At 29.3% G+C, this 14674-nt stretch overlaps 1 pseudogene; it reads right to left on the reverse strand.

Moving 5' to 3' along the window:
• Window positions 1-10985: 10985 nt before the first annotated feature.
• LOC132935582 (uncharacterized) lies at window positions 10986-14169 on the reverse strand (annotated as a pseudogene).
• Between the last annotated feature and the right edge of the window lie 505 nt (window positions 14170-14674).

A 14674-nucleotide genomic window follows, 5' to 3' on the forward strand; every position in this document is an offset into this window, starting at 1 on the left:
ACTGTATATCGAAACAAAAAGTCCGTCTTGAACCTAGGCACCTAACGTGTTGATTAAATTATTATTCCCAGTAATGTTGCTGTATTAAATCATTATTACGGAAAGATTTTAAGGAGTTCAAAATAGACAATTTTCAAATTGTATGCATGCGAATCTTGTAAATGTGTGCGTAGTAAATAATCATTAGTGTGTGTTCATAAAATAACAGAACGCTCCCGCACGTACATGTAAAAGTCACCGCTTCAGCGTTGCGCGAGTGAACAGTAAATAATTTGTGCTCATTTGTATTTATTTTTTGTCAATCCTATCAATGGACCTGAGATCGCGATAAAACTTCTGAAAACTGATTGGAATTCGTTAATATTACTTGAGATCGATCAGGTCACATTTTAAGATATTTATTTTAATTTTCGAATAATCAACGTTTAAAATGTTGTACATTTTAAATATTCAAACAAAATTTGTAGGAGTTTAAGAACACAATTTAAAAAAGTGGCCTGACCGATCTCAAGTAGACATATTAACGAATTCAAATCAGTTTTCAGAAGCCTTATCGCGTTATCAGGTATGATGGACAAAATGGACACCGAAAATCTCTGCAACATAGAATAGGGAGGAAGTGGTATAAAACGACGCAGAATTGTAATACAAGGTTAGGAGGATATTAATGAACATAATATATTCAATGAGTTCTTAATATTAGTATATTACACCAAAAATTATATATTTTATGGCAACACGAAAATTAATAATAAATATAGGTAATATCCATTTAAATAAATAAATAATTCTATTTACTATATGTTTATGATTAAATACGATCATAATAGTACTATTATTATTCTAGTAATTCAACAATATGTACCTACTATTATTATTTTCCCTAATGAATTTATATTTCAAAGTAACCAATAGCTTTTCATTATTGAAAAAACGTGCAAGACATTACGTGAAAAATCGATTAAAATCAAACTCTGACATATTTTTTACGCTATAATTCTATATAACAAAACGTGAAGCAGCTGGTATATTATATAATGTGTGTTTACAGAATTAAAAAAAATTCATTTTTAAAGTAAACATTGGAGATGAACTTTTCGGTGAATGGCCGAGTATAATATTATAATTTCAGTCTGAATGGGTATTGGGTATTATACTATTAATTTATATTATTGTCACATTTATGATTTATATGCTCTAGATGCAAATATACAGGTTATCTAAATAATGTCAATGGTTTATTTTTCTTAAATTTTATAAAGCATTTTCAGAGGAGATTTTAAGCATATTAGATTTTTCTTATATAAGCCCAAGGACCGACTCAATTCGCGGAAAATTGAATGATGAAATGGGAATACACATAATATGATATGAGATATATTATATAATATGTTTCATATTATGACGCAGGTCAGATAACAATTGAGAGGTAAATTTTCAACTGAAAAGTTGCATATTACCCGTTATATACTTATGTACACCAATTGTATCAAACTGGTTGTATTGTTTAAGAACATCAAATTAAATATGCTATTATACCTATTGTCATTGGTGTTTAGGTGGGTAATTATGTGAATTACAAACGTATGATTATACGACGATTATAAGACATTTTATGAAACTTATATTGATTATTATTCCCAACATTTTTTTATCTTTAAACATTGACATTTATACACAATCGGTTATGAACTATTTGACTCTATTAATAAATACATTTATACTGATATAATAATAGGTATACTTATTGATATTATTTATATAATTTAACAGTTTTTTCTTTATATTATGTAGGTATACAGCCTATGAGTTCCAATTAACGTGTGAAAAGGTTTTAAAAATAATTATAGCTAATTTGAGAGGTAAATAAATAAACTTAATAAAGTTATTGCGTAGGTACAATAAATTATCCTAACCTGAACAAATTTTCATACAAAACCATTAAAAAAAAATAGAAAATACATGTGTGATATGTACCGAGAATAAAATTAACAGAGGGGGTAATTAATCTCCGTTACACCGGTTACCGATTAAGTGGTTCAAAAAACTTTCGGTTACCAATAACCGATTGAATATTGGTTTTCTAAAAACAATTGTATTACACCTATGTAGTATGATTTAAGAGTAATTTTAAGAAGTTATTAATTACTAAACTATAGTAGAACTACGAGCTTATCATTATTTATGTAGCTAAAATAAACGAAATAATACTATAGTTTATAAGTACCTAACGGTAGTCGGTAACTAATTGATACATATAATTATGTTATTATAACGTTTTATATTAGGTACTTTTATTTAACTGAAAAATCGTCACGGTAACCGAGAACCGATAACCGGGAATAAAAATGGGTTTAAAGTAATGGTAACCGATTTTAGGTCCCTAATTTTCCGGGAAATTGCTGGTTTTTGGTAAAAATCGGTAACTGGTTTCAAGCCCTTGTATTATTATAAATTATAATATATTATTAAGTGTTTTATTATATTTATATTATTTTAATAGTATTTGTTATTTTCATTATTTGGTGTTGAACTAATTTTATTAAAACATAATTTATTGTAATATTATAATATCATTATATAAGTCAATACCGACGCTATGTACCGTAGAATAGTATGAATTTGTTCATCATATACCTAGCTAAAAATTTGTCTAAATATTGAAATAACTCCAATCTGCTTAGAAAATATTAATAATTATGTAATTCTGAAAACATTTTAATCCTTCTAGTCCCTACGGTTAATATTCATTGAATTACAACAAAGTACCTACAATTTTTCAAAAATTAAAAAACTAAAAATAGTCCAAAATTTAAAATGTCTGTAAATAGCTCAAAAAGCTTTAATATACATTATACATAATATTACATAAAATTATACTAATATAAATATTTGTTAAATGCTCGTTTAGAATATGATTATACCTTATAATATTAAATACAATTTGTGAATTCATCATGCTATTTTTGATTTTTCGGAATTATGATAGATGAATAAAATGATGAATAAAACAGTTTTTTGCTGTGTTAAACATTTGTAAGACGGAGACAACGCATGCGGGCATAGAGTCCTCTAATATAGTGTATTAGGATAATGAGAGTGGTTATAATATATATGTAAGTACTCACTTCTGACGGCCCAACTGGTGTGGTTCCGCAAATGTCTGTCATACATGTCGGATTGGAGCCGGCAAGTGGAGCTTCCGACGTGTCGAACGGTGAAATTGGCCAGTTCCTGGTGAAACAGCTCGGATATCCACGGTCTCGGTAGACCATCAGCGGCAGCCACTGCAAGAATTTGTTCAACTTGCGCGTCGACCAACTGCAATAGCGCGAGCAGTCCTACGACGATCGCGGTTGACATATCCATGACGATCTCTATATTTTAATAAATATATAATTTATCGGTTCTCGACACCGTTCCCCTATAAGTCCCACGCATAGAATGATAAAATCGTGCCTACTGCGGAGACATTTTCTTCTGCCTAATACAACTATGGTGAGAAAAAATGCCGATATTGTAAACATGTAGGCGAACAATAGATATGATAATATTATACCCGCGGTGACGAAATTAAATAATATATTACCAAGAATATTCCGAATAGTGTCCTATATTATTATATCGGAAACTCTCGATGGTACAAATACGCTGCTTTAGTGGGATGTTTGGATAAAAAAAATGTAAAATGTCGGCGAAAAGCTGCTAAATATAGTGCTGCAGTAATGCGCGGCACTTGCGATAATATGACTATTTGGTCGTCGCGCGGTTGTAAAACGTATATATAAGGAAAAAAGTAACATTCGTTATAGATTATCAATGCAACCTCGTATAGATAAGTGGGTGAGCTCGCCGCAAACGTCTGGGGTTGAATTACTTTGATGTTGTTTATAATTAATCAACGCAATTGCACTCGATGAGTTAACCTTGCCAAGATCACCGACATCGGATAACGGCCCGACCATAATATAATATAGGTACTTACGCGTAGGAAAGTTGCGGCAATCCCAGCTTATTATTTGTGACGCTTATTGACGTAAGTACGACGAAGGACCCCCCCCCCCCCTCCAAGTTAATTATTATATTTAATGATTTTTAAATATTTTTATTTTTTCATAGTTTTATGTAATTTGAAAACGTATAATTAAAGGCACTATACCTACGTCATAAGTATCTTACGTGATATTATATAGGATGATCCACTGAGCATGCACATTCCCGTTTTTCCTTTAATAAATAAATTTTTTTTAAATTTTCGTTTTGGAATTTTTAAACATATACCTAGTCAAAGACTATATTCTCAAATTCTTGAATATTTTTGTGCTACTTAAGTTATGTTCTGTGGTAATACAAACTTCTGTTGTGAAGGTGAATCTTTCTGTATATAGTTACAATTAATTTAATAATTTTTTTCTTTATTCACGATATATACGATGTGGGGGCACAAAAATACTAGTACTACATTATGTATATTTAAGAGTAGGATATATTATAATATACATATTAATATTAATTAATCATGTTAATGAACCAACAATGACATGTAATATGTACATAGTATTTTCATAAAACGTATTGATGTGGTTAATCGCATCCAATAATGACTTATGACAGTGACGGCTAAATATTTAACAATTTAAATTTAATTACTATATTAAATAAATAATACATTGAGTTATTAATTAGTAGCACACATAAATTGCATTACACATTTTGTATTATATGAATTGAGTATTCACTCATCTTAATGAAAATAAGAGTGAAAGTCAGTTTAAAATAAATCCTATATATTTTTGAATATAACTCGAAGAGTGGAGATATGTAATTTATGCCTAGTTAGTAGTTACTATTAAATATTGTGCACAAGAACATAATAAACTTAAAACCTAACTGTATTTTTAAAAGTAATACAATATATATAATAATTAACTTGGTGTTATACTGTTGCATAATGTACTTCTATGTACCAATTACCAAGTATGCATAAATAAAAATTATTTCCATTCACTCATTGGGTAACGCTTTAGATTCTAATATATATTTTATAAAGCTATTTTTTTTAAACTAATGTAAATGCATACAAATAAATTTGAATAATTGTCGTATATTGCAGACAGTCGTCAAAATAATATTATTTTATATATATGTAATATAGGTGGGAATATTTCAAATTGTAAATTATTGACATAGGTCAGGCCAGCGAAGCAATAATGTGCTGAGGCAACAATAATATTTTCTATATAACACCGCCGTACGCGCAGGCACGGCCCCCCGTTGTCGCTGAATGCTGAGTGATTCGGCGAGAACGTAGCTACGATGTGCGTGTGAAACGCTGATCGTAGTACGGGCTAGGCGATCTGAATTTGGTAAGTGTTTTATTTGTGTTTGTTTTAATACAATAAAAGTGTTTCCGACCTGAAAACCCGAGTTAAACATTATTTTAGTCATTCTTACGTTCTTACCTTTTATAGGAACAGCGCCGGGATATACGTACTATGTGTCAATGAAGTTTTATTAAACTGAATAGTGCCAAGGTATAATATGTAATCTTTGAGTCATTTCAACTAGATAGGAACGAACTAAGAATTGATAAGCGCCTACCATCGTACCTCAACGAGTTAACAGTGCCATTCTAATTAACTTTAGAGAGTGTCATTAACTAGAGAATACGAGGGTAAGGCGATGGTTGGTTTACCGCGTATTGTCTAATACGGGTGATACCACATAATCTATTGATATTTTTTAATTTTAGTTTTAAATTATAATAATTACCAAATACGTGCTTTGTGATTATATATTAAGTTCCGCGGTGGCGTATAGTGAAGTTTCCGGTTCAATTAAAATATTTTATGCATACCTATTGCATTATATATTATGTATATTATGTAAGGACATACTAAATGTCTCTTTTTTGATAGTCTATTGACTACTCACTTTGCATATTGGCTGTATATGAACATTATTTAACAATGAAAATTGGAATTTAATTTTATACTTGCACTGATAACCATCAATCAATGATTATGGTAGTTATGTTTGCATACTGGTGTGTTCTATTTTTATATAGGGATTTTCTATAAACTCGGTTAAATTTCTGAGATGTCCTACTTGGTACTCTTTTTTTGAGGAATTAACAAAGAGATAATATATTATAGATTGTCTGAACTTGCTTTGATGGCGAACTATCGTAACATTATACCAATAAATATAGATGAGATTTTCAATGTATATTATATAAAAAAAAAATATAGAAGAATGAATTTTTACATAGGTACTATTTGTAATATTATAATATAATAAAATAAAATATAAAATAATATTTCGCAATCTTTATTTATATTGTTTGTCATCATCTAGACTCCTAAACAAATTCTAGTTGTAGCGGTTATGCTACGGTTAAATTCGCCCATACTTAATATAATTCTTATATAATATTATAATATATTATACACCACGCTGGCTGTATCATACGATTGTATTTTTTTCCTTAATATATTATATCATTTTATAAGAAAATGGATTGTAAAAAATGGTAATATGTTGCAACAAAAGTTGTTATACCAGCATTTTAACTGATTCTAACAAATCCCAAGTGCAGTAATCGGTGAGCACAATCGTGAATCGGACACAGCTCAAAAAAAATTAAGCGTCGAGTTCTCAGAGAAAATCGTAAAAGAAATTCCAGCGATTCGATTTCAACTTGACCAGCAAAATTCTACGAAACCTGAATAATATAAATTGTGTAGAAAACATTTAATAAGTTTAGTAATAATAAAATATAATAATTGTCATTGTACTCGGTATGTTATGTTCTATAGACTAAGTTCACGGCCATATTATGATATACCACACACTCGTTTCTACTCGTATTAGTAGGTAATTACTAAAAAATTGGTACCTACAGCTTGTTACCTAGCATCATATTGCACTCATTTTTGTGCGCAATCGTAATGACGTATTTAATGCAAGGTCAGGGTTTACTGGTATTATCATACTTAACAAACTTTTAGTAAATTAATACCTACACCTACTAGCTACGGCTATTACATAATATAATATTAAAATTATTCATTATGTTTTATAATTTCAGTGCACATCTATGTGTGATTTAAATTTACAGAAAAACAATACAATATTACTGCTAATTATTACGTAGGTATAGCCAAATGGAGTCACCTGTATCATTATAATAATATTATGATTATGATTGCAAACACGAATACACCGTGAATAGTATTGCTACTATATTATAGCTGTAGATATCAAACATAATATATTTAACAGCTAACGCTATAATTACGAGTTTATACCTTGATCAAACATTGTTCGTGAAAAACTTAACATTTTATAGATATACGCCTATACTAATGATTAATGAACGATGAATAAATAATAGTTAGAAAAAAAAGTCATTCACATAATACACTTTTTAATCTCGCGCTTAGCTTACAAAGTTTTTACCTACGACCTTCTTATCTAGGAAACGGGCGGTCTGCGTTTGGACGAATTACCTTTTTTCGCTCATAATAAAAGTAATGTGTTTGGGCGAGTTTCTTATAATGTGTTTGAGCGAGCAATATAAAAGATAAAAGTCTAAAAATTAAGATAAAAATTATTGTATATAATGTATAGAGAATTTTAGATCAATCTAAATATACCACAGTCATATATAGAGGTCGGGCAGCTAGTAGAACTCTATCATATTTTCAAATATCAGTTTGCTTGAACATTGAAAACGCGAAGTTGTATTTTTATAGTGTTAGTGAGTTTATGTTAAATATGGATCTTAAAATTGATTATATTTTTAATACAAAACGAAATAAACGATGCATTTCAATTGAAAATCATATTTTTAGTGAATCTAACCACTTGAAAAACGGATCTTTTCGTTTTCGGTGTACTAGCAGAACATGTACCGAGAGTGTTTTAGTAAATTCTATTATCGATAAAATACTATTTTTTTCAAATAATTATATACATAATCATGAACCAACTACTGATCATAATTTAGCTGTTCGGTGTGTTAGAACTGCCGTGAAAAGAAAAGCCGAAGAATACTTACATGCAAGACCAAATAAAATAATACGAAAAGAAATTCAAGACACTAATCCCGTTTTTATGGAGGTAATAGTTCATAATGACATTAAATTATTGAGAGAATCGGCTTACAGGATTCGTAAAAAACATTTTCCCAAAATACCCACAACTATTAATGAAGCGTTTGACCAACTGTTCGAAACTCAAGTTGATGTTAAAACTAATAATGAACAATTTTGTTTCGTCAATCGAGAAAAACAAATTATTTTATTGACATGTACTAAAAATGTAAAACATCTTTGTGAATCTGAAAACGTTTTTGGCGATGGAACATTTAATTACGCTTCTAATTATTTTTATCAATTATATACAACACACATCTTCAAACATAATTATTACATACCCGTAGTATATGCATTTTTGACATCAAAATCTGAAGATCAATATATTTCTATGTGGTTAGAAATAAAAATAATATGTCTTGATTTAACAGGTAAAATTATGAATGTACAAAAATTTCATTCAGATTTTGAAAAAGAAGCTCATATTGCAGTTATTACATTAATACATTCCCAGGTTGTAAATTGATGTGTTGTCAGTTTCATTTATCGCAATGTTAGTTTAGACAAATGCAAAAAAATAAAATATTGTTAAGAGAATATGGTACCGATTCCGAACTTGGTGTTTGGCTTAAATATTTTTTTGGATTACCATATTTACCACCCAACGAAGTAGGCGATGATTTTATTGAACTTATGTCAATTGCTCCAAAAACTCAAAATAGCATTGAATTTACAGATTATATACTTGACACATATATTACAGAGGATGCTATTTTTCCTCATTATTTATGGGCAAGGAAACCTGAAAATGATCCAAACACAACAAATGGAGCCGAATCATTTCATGCGGTGTTGGTGAGTTGCGGCCCAATCCCTAAATAACGTACGAGTTGCGGCCCGGGTTTATTAGAGGTACGTACAAGTTGCGGCCATACAATAATCTATATATTACATTTATATATTATATACTATATGTCTATATATATAGTATATAAACATCACAATATTACGTATTTTCTAAATAATAAAAAATAAAAGTATTGGTATAATACAATAATGATAATAATCTCAAAAAATTAAAAGTATTCACGTATTAATAAAAAAATTACCTAATAATATTGTATAATGTCAAAAAAAAAAAATAAAAGTATTGGTCTAATATGAAAAACAAATGAAATTTTTGTTATATTTTATAATAGTCTGTATGTTGAATTAATATTATGAATTACAACAAAATAACTAAATCGTTATTTTTATTTTTAGTCGTTTCTATGGTGATAAACAAAGCGTTAGAAATTAAAATGCCATTTTTAACAGTTTTTTGTAATTTGTCGGTGGTTTTTCTCATGGCATTATAATATAACTCATGAGAAAATCGAAAAATGACCTCTGTAAAGTACCATCATTATCCAATTCGCTAAAAGATAAGATACTATATGTTGAAATCGAAGCACTCCTTCTGGTAGAAATTTTGTATACAGGATAAAAAAAAACACTATTGTCAAACCACTAGATCCCTTGCTCCGATCAGAATCTTAAACATAATAATATCAACTAAATAGTCACAAAAAATAATATTATTAATAAGTGAATATAAGTAAATAATACAATTTGTTGTATAGTACATGGTATAAATTTCAGGTGGTGTATGATAAGGTTCATTTCTCTATTCGGGAACTCTTCTCTATAAAAGTAACATGGATACATTAGTAGACAATTTAACATTTATTCAGAGGTGTATAAAATGTGCTACCTACCTAAGAAATTATCTTATACCTATACCTATAATTATTATTTATTTTCACCTCACCCATATGGTCATAATAGGGTCTAAGTTTAAAAATGTGATAAAATTCATATAACATTAGTTGATATGAGCCATATAAGATTTTATATTCACAATTATCCACAGCTCAACATTTTTTAATGAACAGTTTTAACTTTAAGGTATACAGTAGGTACATACAATAATATAATAATATGTAAAATATACATATAAGTCATATTGTTATGACTTAGCAGTTAATATAGGTTAATGTTTTCTTTATCACACTAAAAATTTGGCATTCGGAATTAATTCTGAATGTATTATGTAATAATAGCCCGGCAACTATGGTAATTAGCTGTTTGTTTGTTTATTTGTAGGGGAGGATACTGTTGGTTGGTAAACACGTGTGTGTAGTTTTTTTGGCAGATTTTTAAGTGGGCACCCGTAGGTATCTGCCATGCCCGGACACCGTGACTTATCCGAAGAAAAATGCCGCCCATGACCGAGGAATCGAACTCGGGTCGACTGCGTCGCAGCCGACGCTTTAGTCCACTCGACCACTCCGTCCCCCTATTCCAAAATTAATGATACAGTTAAAACAAAATATTCGTTTTGAGTAAAAATCATAACAATTCAAAAAATTAGAACAACAACCCCTGACTTAAAAAAACACAGTACAATTAAAAAAAAGACACTAATAATATTCTAACTTGAATTTGGTATGAGGTAATAAAAAGGTAACAATGAGCAAAATATAATTAAATTAATAAATCGTTATTTATTTTAATTACCTACTATTTAATTCACTAAACAGTTTAGAAATTAACAATTTTGTAATATTATGATGTGGATATGTACTAAAAAATAACAGGTTGACCAAGATGGAAAAAAAATAAGTTAGAAAAAAATATGAATACGAATATTTTAAACATAGCAGGAATGATAGTACATTAACCAGTTCAATCTAGGAGACGGTCACTTTCGTTCAAACAAATAAATATTTTTAACATAATATATTATAATGGTCCAGTGTCAACCCTTTTTTGTCTATTCAATTGATTTCAAAGTATTCCAAATATCAAACAAATACTAACCGCAAACAATAATATTTACACTTGTCAAATCCATGGCTTAACCAATTTAGCGAATGGTGCTTCGACAACCAAGTATAACGCTAAGACCATCACGTAACTCTTAAATGTATCATATATCCAAGCATCGATCTGAAAACGAATGAGTTTCATACCATAAAATTATTATAATAAAAATTCAGTGGTCAGTTATCCAAACTCGAGACGCATCGAGATTAAATTTTAACTCATCGATTAATTTAAATTTTAAATGTATCAACACAAAATGTCATCTTACCACGGATATTGGTGAAAGGTATACAGGCAATCTCTGCGAACTTTGAGACATCATCATGACTGTGAGGTTTACTAAGAAAACAGAGTACGAGAGTCTCCCCAAAGTCACAGTAATTCTGTTTTTAAATAATTTTAAAAGAGGACCTGTAAAAGAAAAAAATCATTTTATTTGATTTTATATTCTGACTGAAGTGATGAATGTAAATAATAGAAAGGTGTTATGTTTCACTAGTCATTGAGAATAAGGTCATTTTAATATGAATATATGAATAGATCCATTGATAAATTAGTGAATAAAAAAAACAGTAATGAGCAAAGACTTGAGTCAACTTTTATGTCTTTAAAGTAATTCGCAATTTTGACGATCTTGTAGACATATATCTATTATTATGGTATTTAATCGTCATTGCAGGCTGCGATATAATATGTGAGCTTGGAGGGGGGGAGCTATTATAGTCATCTCAATTTATTATAATTTCAGACCACCCACTTAAAAAATTACATTGTATACTTATAAGGAATATAGGAGTTTTTCCTTTGTAGTATATTTATAATTCGTCATAAAATATATTAGTTGATATATTGGTATTATATTATATTTGGTACATTACAACATACAGTGCGGCGGATTGGTTTTTAATTTTTGTATTGTACCTATGAAATTTATATTTTACAATCTGATATGGTAATAATAATAATATATGTATAATAATTAAATGTGCAATATAAATACTGTATAGATATCTCGATGATGGACGTGAGTATATTATAGTGTATTATTTTTTTTCGGGATTGGGCAACATTTGGCCATTTTCTTTTTAATGTCTACTTGACAATATAATAATTAAGATAGTACTATATAAACCCCGTTGGCCAGTTCATATTTAATTAATTCGTGATTTATGATGATAGAGGAACGCGTATAAGATAATACCAATACAAAGTTATAATATATTTACCTTCATAACCTTTATTTTATTTATATATGGCGTCTTCAACCATAGTTTACCATAGGTGATGTTAAACTCGGGGCTGTCACCCGTCATAAGGGATGAGTCATAATATAGTATTATAAAATTGTATAGATACAAATTAAATATTTGCTGTGATTCTTCAATGTCGTAAGGCCAAAATGTCGGGATTATAATGTAATATTGTACATTGAATTTATATACGTTCATAAAATGAACTTAATTGAAACGAAGAATGTTCAAACTATTTTATTTTGTTCTGAGAATTTTGTAGAGACAATATAAATGTGTGGTAATAACACGCAAGTGAAAAACAAAATCTGAATTTGTCCCAAACCTTCTCAGTTTTACCCATGGTTGAAATATACAGGTTATTGCATAATGACTCGGATTTTTATCATCATAAACAAAATGGCTGCGTAAAGGGGTATCACAAATATACATTTTTCTCGTCATCAAAAAAACGCTGACAAAAGCTAACAAATTCAAAGTTCCCGCGCATGTATACTTGATTATTATTGGCTCCCTTTACGCTGCCATTTTTGTTTTTATCATTAAATATTTGATCTAGAAGGGGTATGAATGCAATAACCTTGTATATTTCAACCTTGATTCTACCGTATTATTAAAACACAAGTCATAAACTACTCAAAGCCCATTTATTTAATAAAATGTATATATTACCATATCCAGACGTTAACAAGCAAATGACAATCCACATGCTTGGAAGTGTCCATGTACAATGGTTAGCGATCGAGTATAAAGCATGTTCCAACAGATAATAAGGTAATTAATTGTCGAGTGAAGAATTTGGCACCATAAAACTGAACACAGACGCCAATCAGGAAAACAACGAATGTTCCAATGTAAACTGTCATCTATATACACGAAATTAACAAAATTTGAATTATTTTAAATCGATAAATAAATATAATTTGAGCGTTATTCGTAAAGTATGGAATTACTTGTGAAAATTTAAATTTATTTTCCTTCAACTTTTCCACGATGAAGCTCGTGGCTAAACCGAAGAAGAAATGCGTGGCTCGCATGTACCTCAATCTATATGTTTTATTTAATGATATGAAAACTCTTATGTTTTCTAGATATCTGAAATTAGTTTAATATTTAATAAATTAGTTATTAGTTTATTACATACCTATAGGCTATAATTAAATTAAATTATTATAGACAAACATTTATCACAATTTCTAGGTTAGATTTTACTGTATACCTATTGAATGTCTAAACATTTTTATTTTTATTTTTCGACAGTAATTAAAATATTGATTTATAAGATTAAAAGTAATTTGGAAAAAAAAAACATTATATTAATCATTAATGTATTGATTGTAGAGTAACTTATGTATATAAAATAACCACGATACATTTAAATATAATTAAATCATATTGTGTACTGTATACACTATATTTTATATACTGACAAACACATACAAATAATTATTTTTCTTCCTTATTTTTCTTTAGCTTTTGATTATTGATTTAAAGAGCTATTTTTTAAAAAATGTTATCAACAAAATAGGTGATTTCAAATTAATTTTGAATAAATATATCTTAATTAAGTTCAATAGCAAGTAGTTACCCAAAGATTATTCTATTGCCACTATTTTCAGCTCAAAATTTAAACAAATAAAAGAACAAAATGATTGAACTTTTGGAAAATTTTTTTCTGTCGTTGTGATTATAAATTTGTTGTGATTACTTATAGGCTTAGTATACAATATTATTTTTAAGCACACTCACGTGAAACGATCGGCCCCGTCGATTATGTCGTGGGTGACCGACTCCTTGGTGTTGGACACGTCGCCGTACAGCACGTCGCCGATAATACCGAACTGCTGGAGCAAGTCCACACTGCGACCGATGTCCACGTTGGCGGCCGCGTCCACGCAGACAGCCGCCCTCAGCGCAAGCATCAGGATCGCCGCGACGGCCAACGCGTCCATTATTGCGGTCGTCGGATCCGTGAAGTGCAGACACCGGGTGAGTGGTGGTGAGTGGTGACGTAAGTTTGTCACCTTTATCAAAAAAAAAAATGTCTACAAGAAAGTCAAATTAAATTTTTATGAGCGTTTGAAATTCATATTTTTACAACATATGATATTCACTTGATTTCTCATGTAACGATTTTCTTATTTTGTTGCAATTAAAAAACTAATGACTGTCAATACTAGAAAATTTCACTGAATGTTTATATTATCGTTTTCTATACACGATAAAATTTTGAAAATAATTTGACTCTTTTTGAGCTGTTAACGGACATTGTCAGTTTTCAATTTTTTTAGTTTTTTTTTCTATAAATATCAATAAAATTCTATTTGTTAGGCAATTAAACGTGAAAATTTAATGCAAGGCTCCTTATAAAGCGTTACAATAGGGTTGAAAAATATTAAAAATCCTTAAGCACAATTTTTTTTTTAAGCATTTAAAATTCAAATATTGACAAAATAC

The sequence above is a fragment of the Metopolophium dirhodum genome, chromosome 1 (genome assembly GCF_019925205.1).
Source record: "Metopolophium dirhodum isolate CAU chromosome 1, ASM1992520v1, whole genome shotgun sequence".
Lineage (NCBI taxonomy): Eukaryota > Metazoa > Arthropoda > Insecta > Hemiptera > Aphididae > Metopolophium > Metopolophium dirhodum.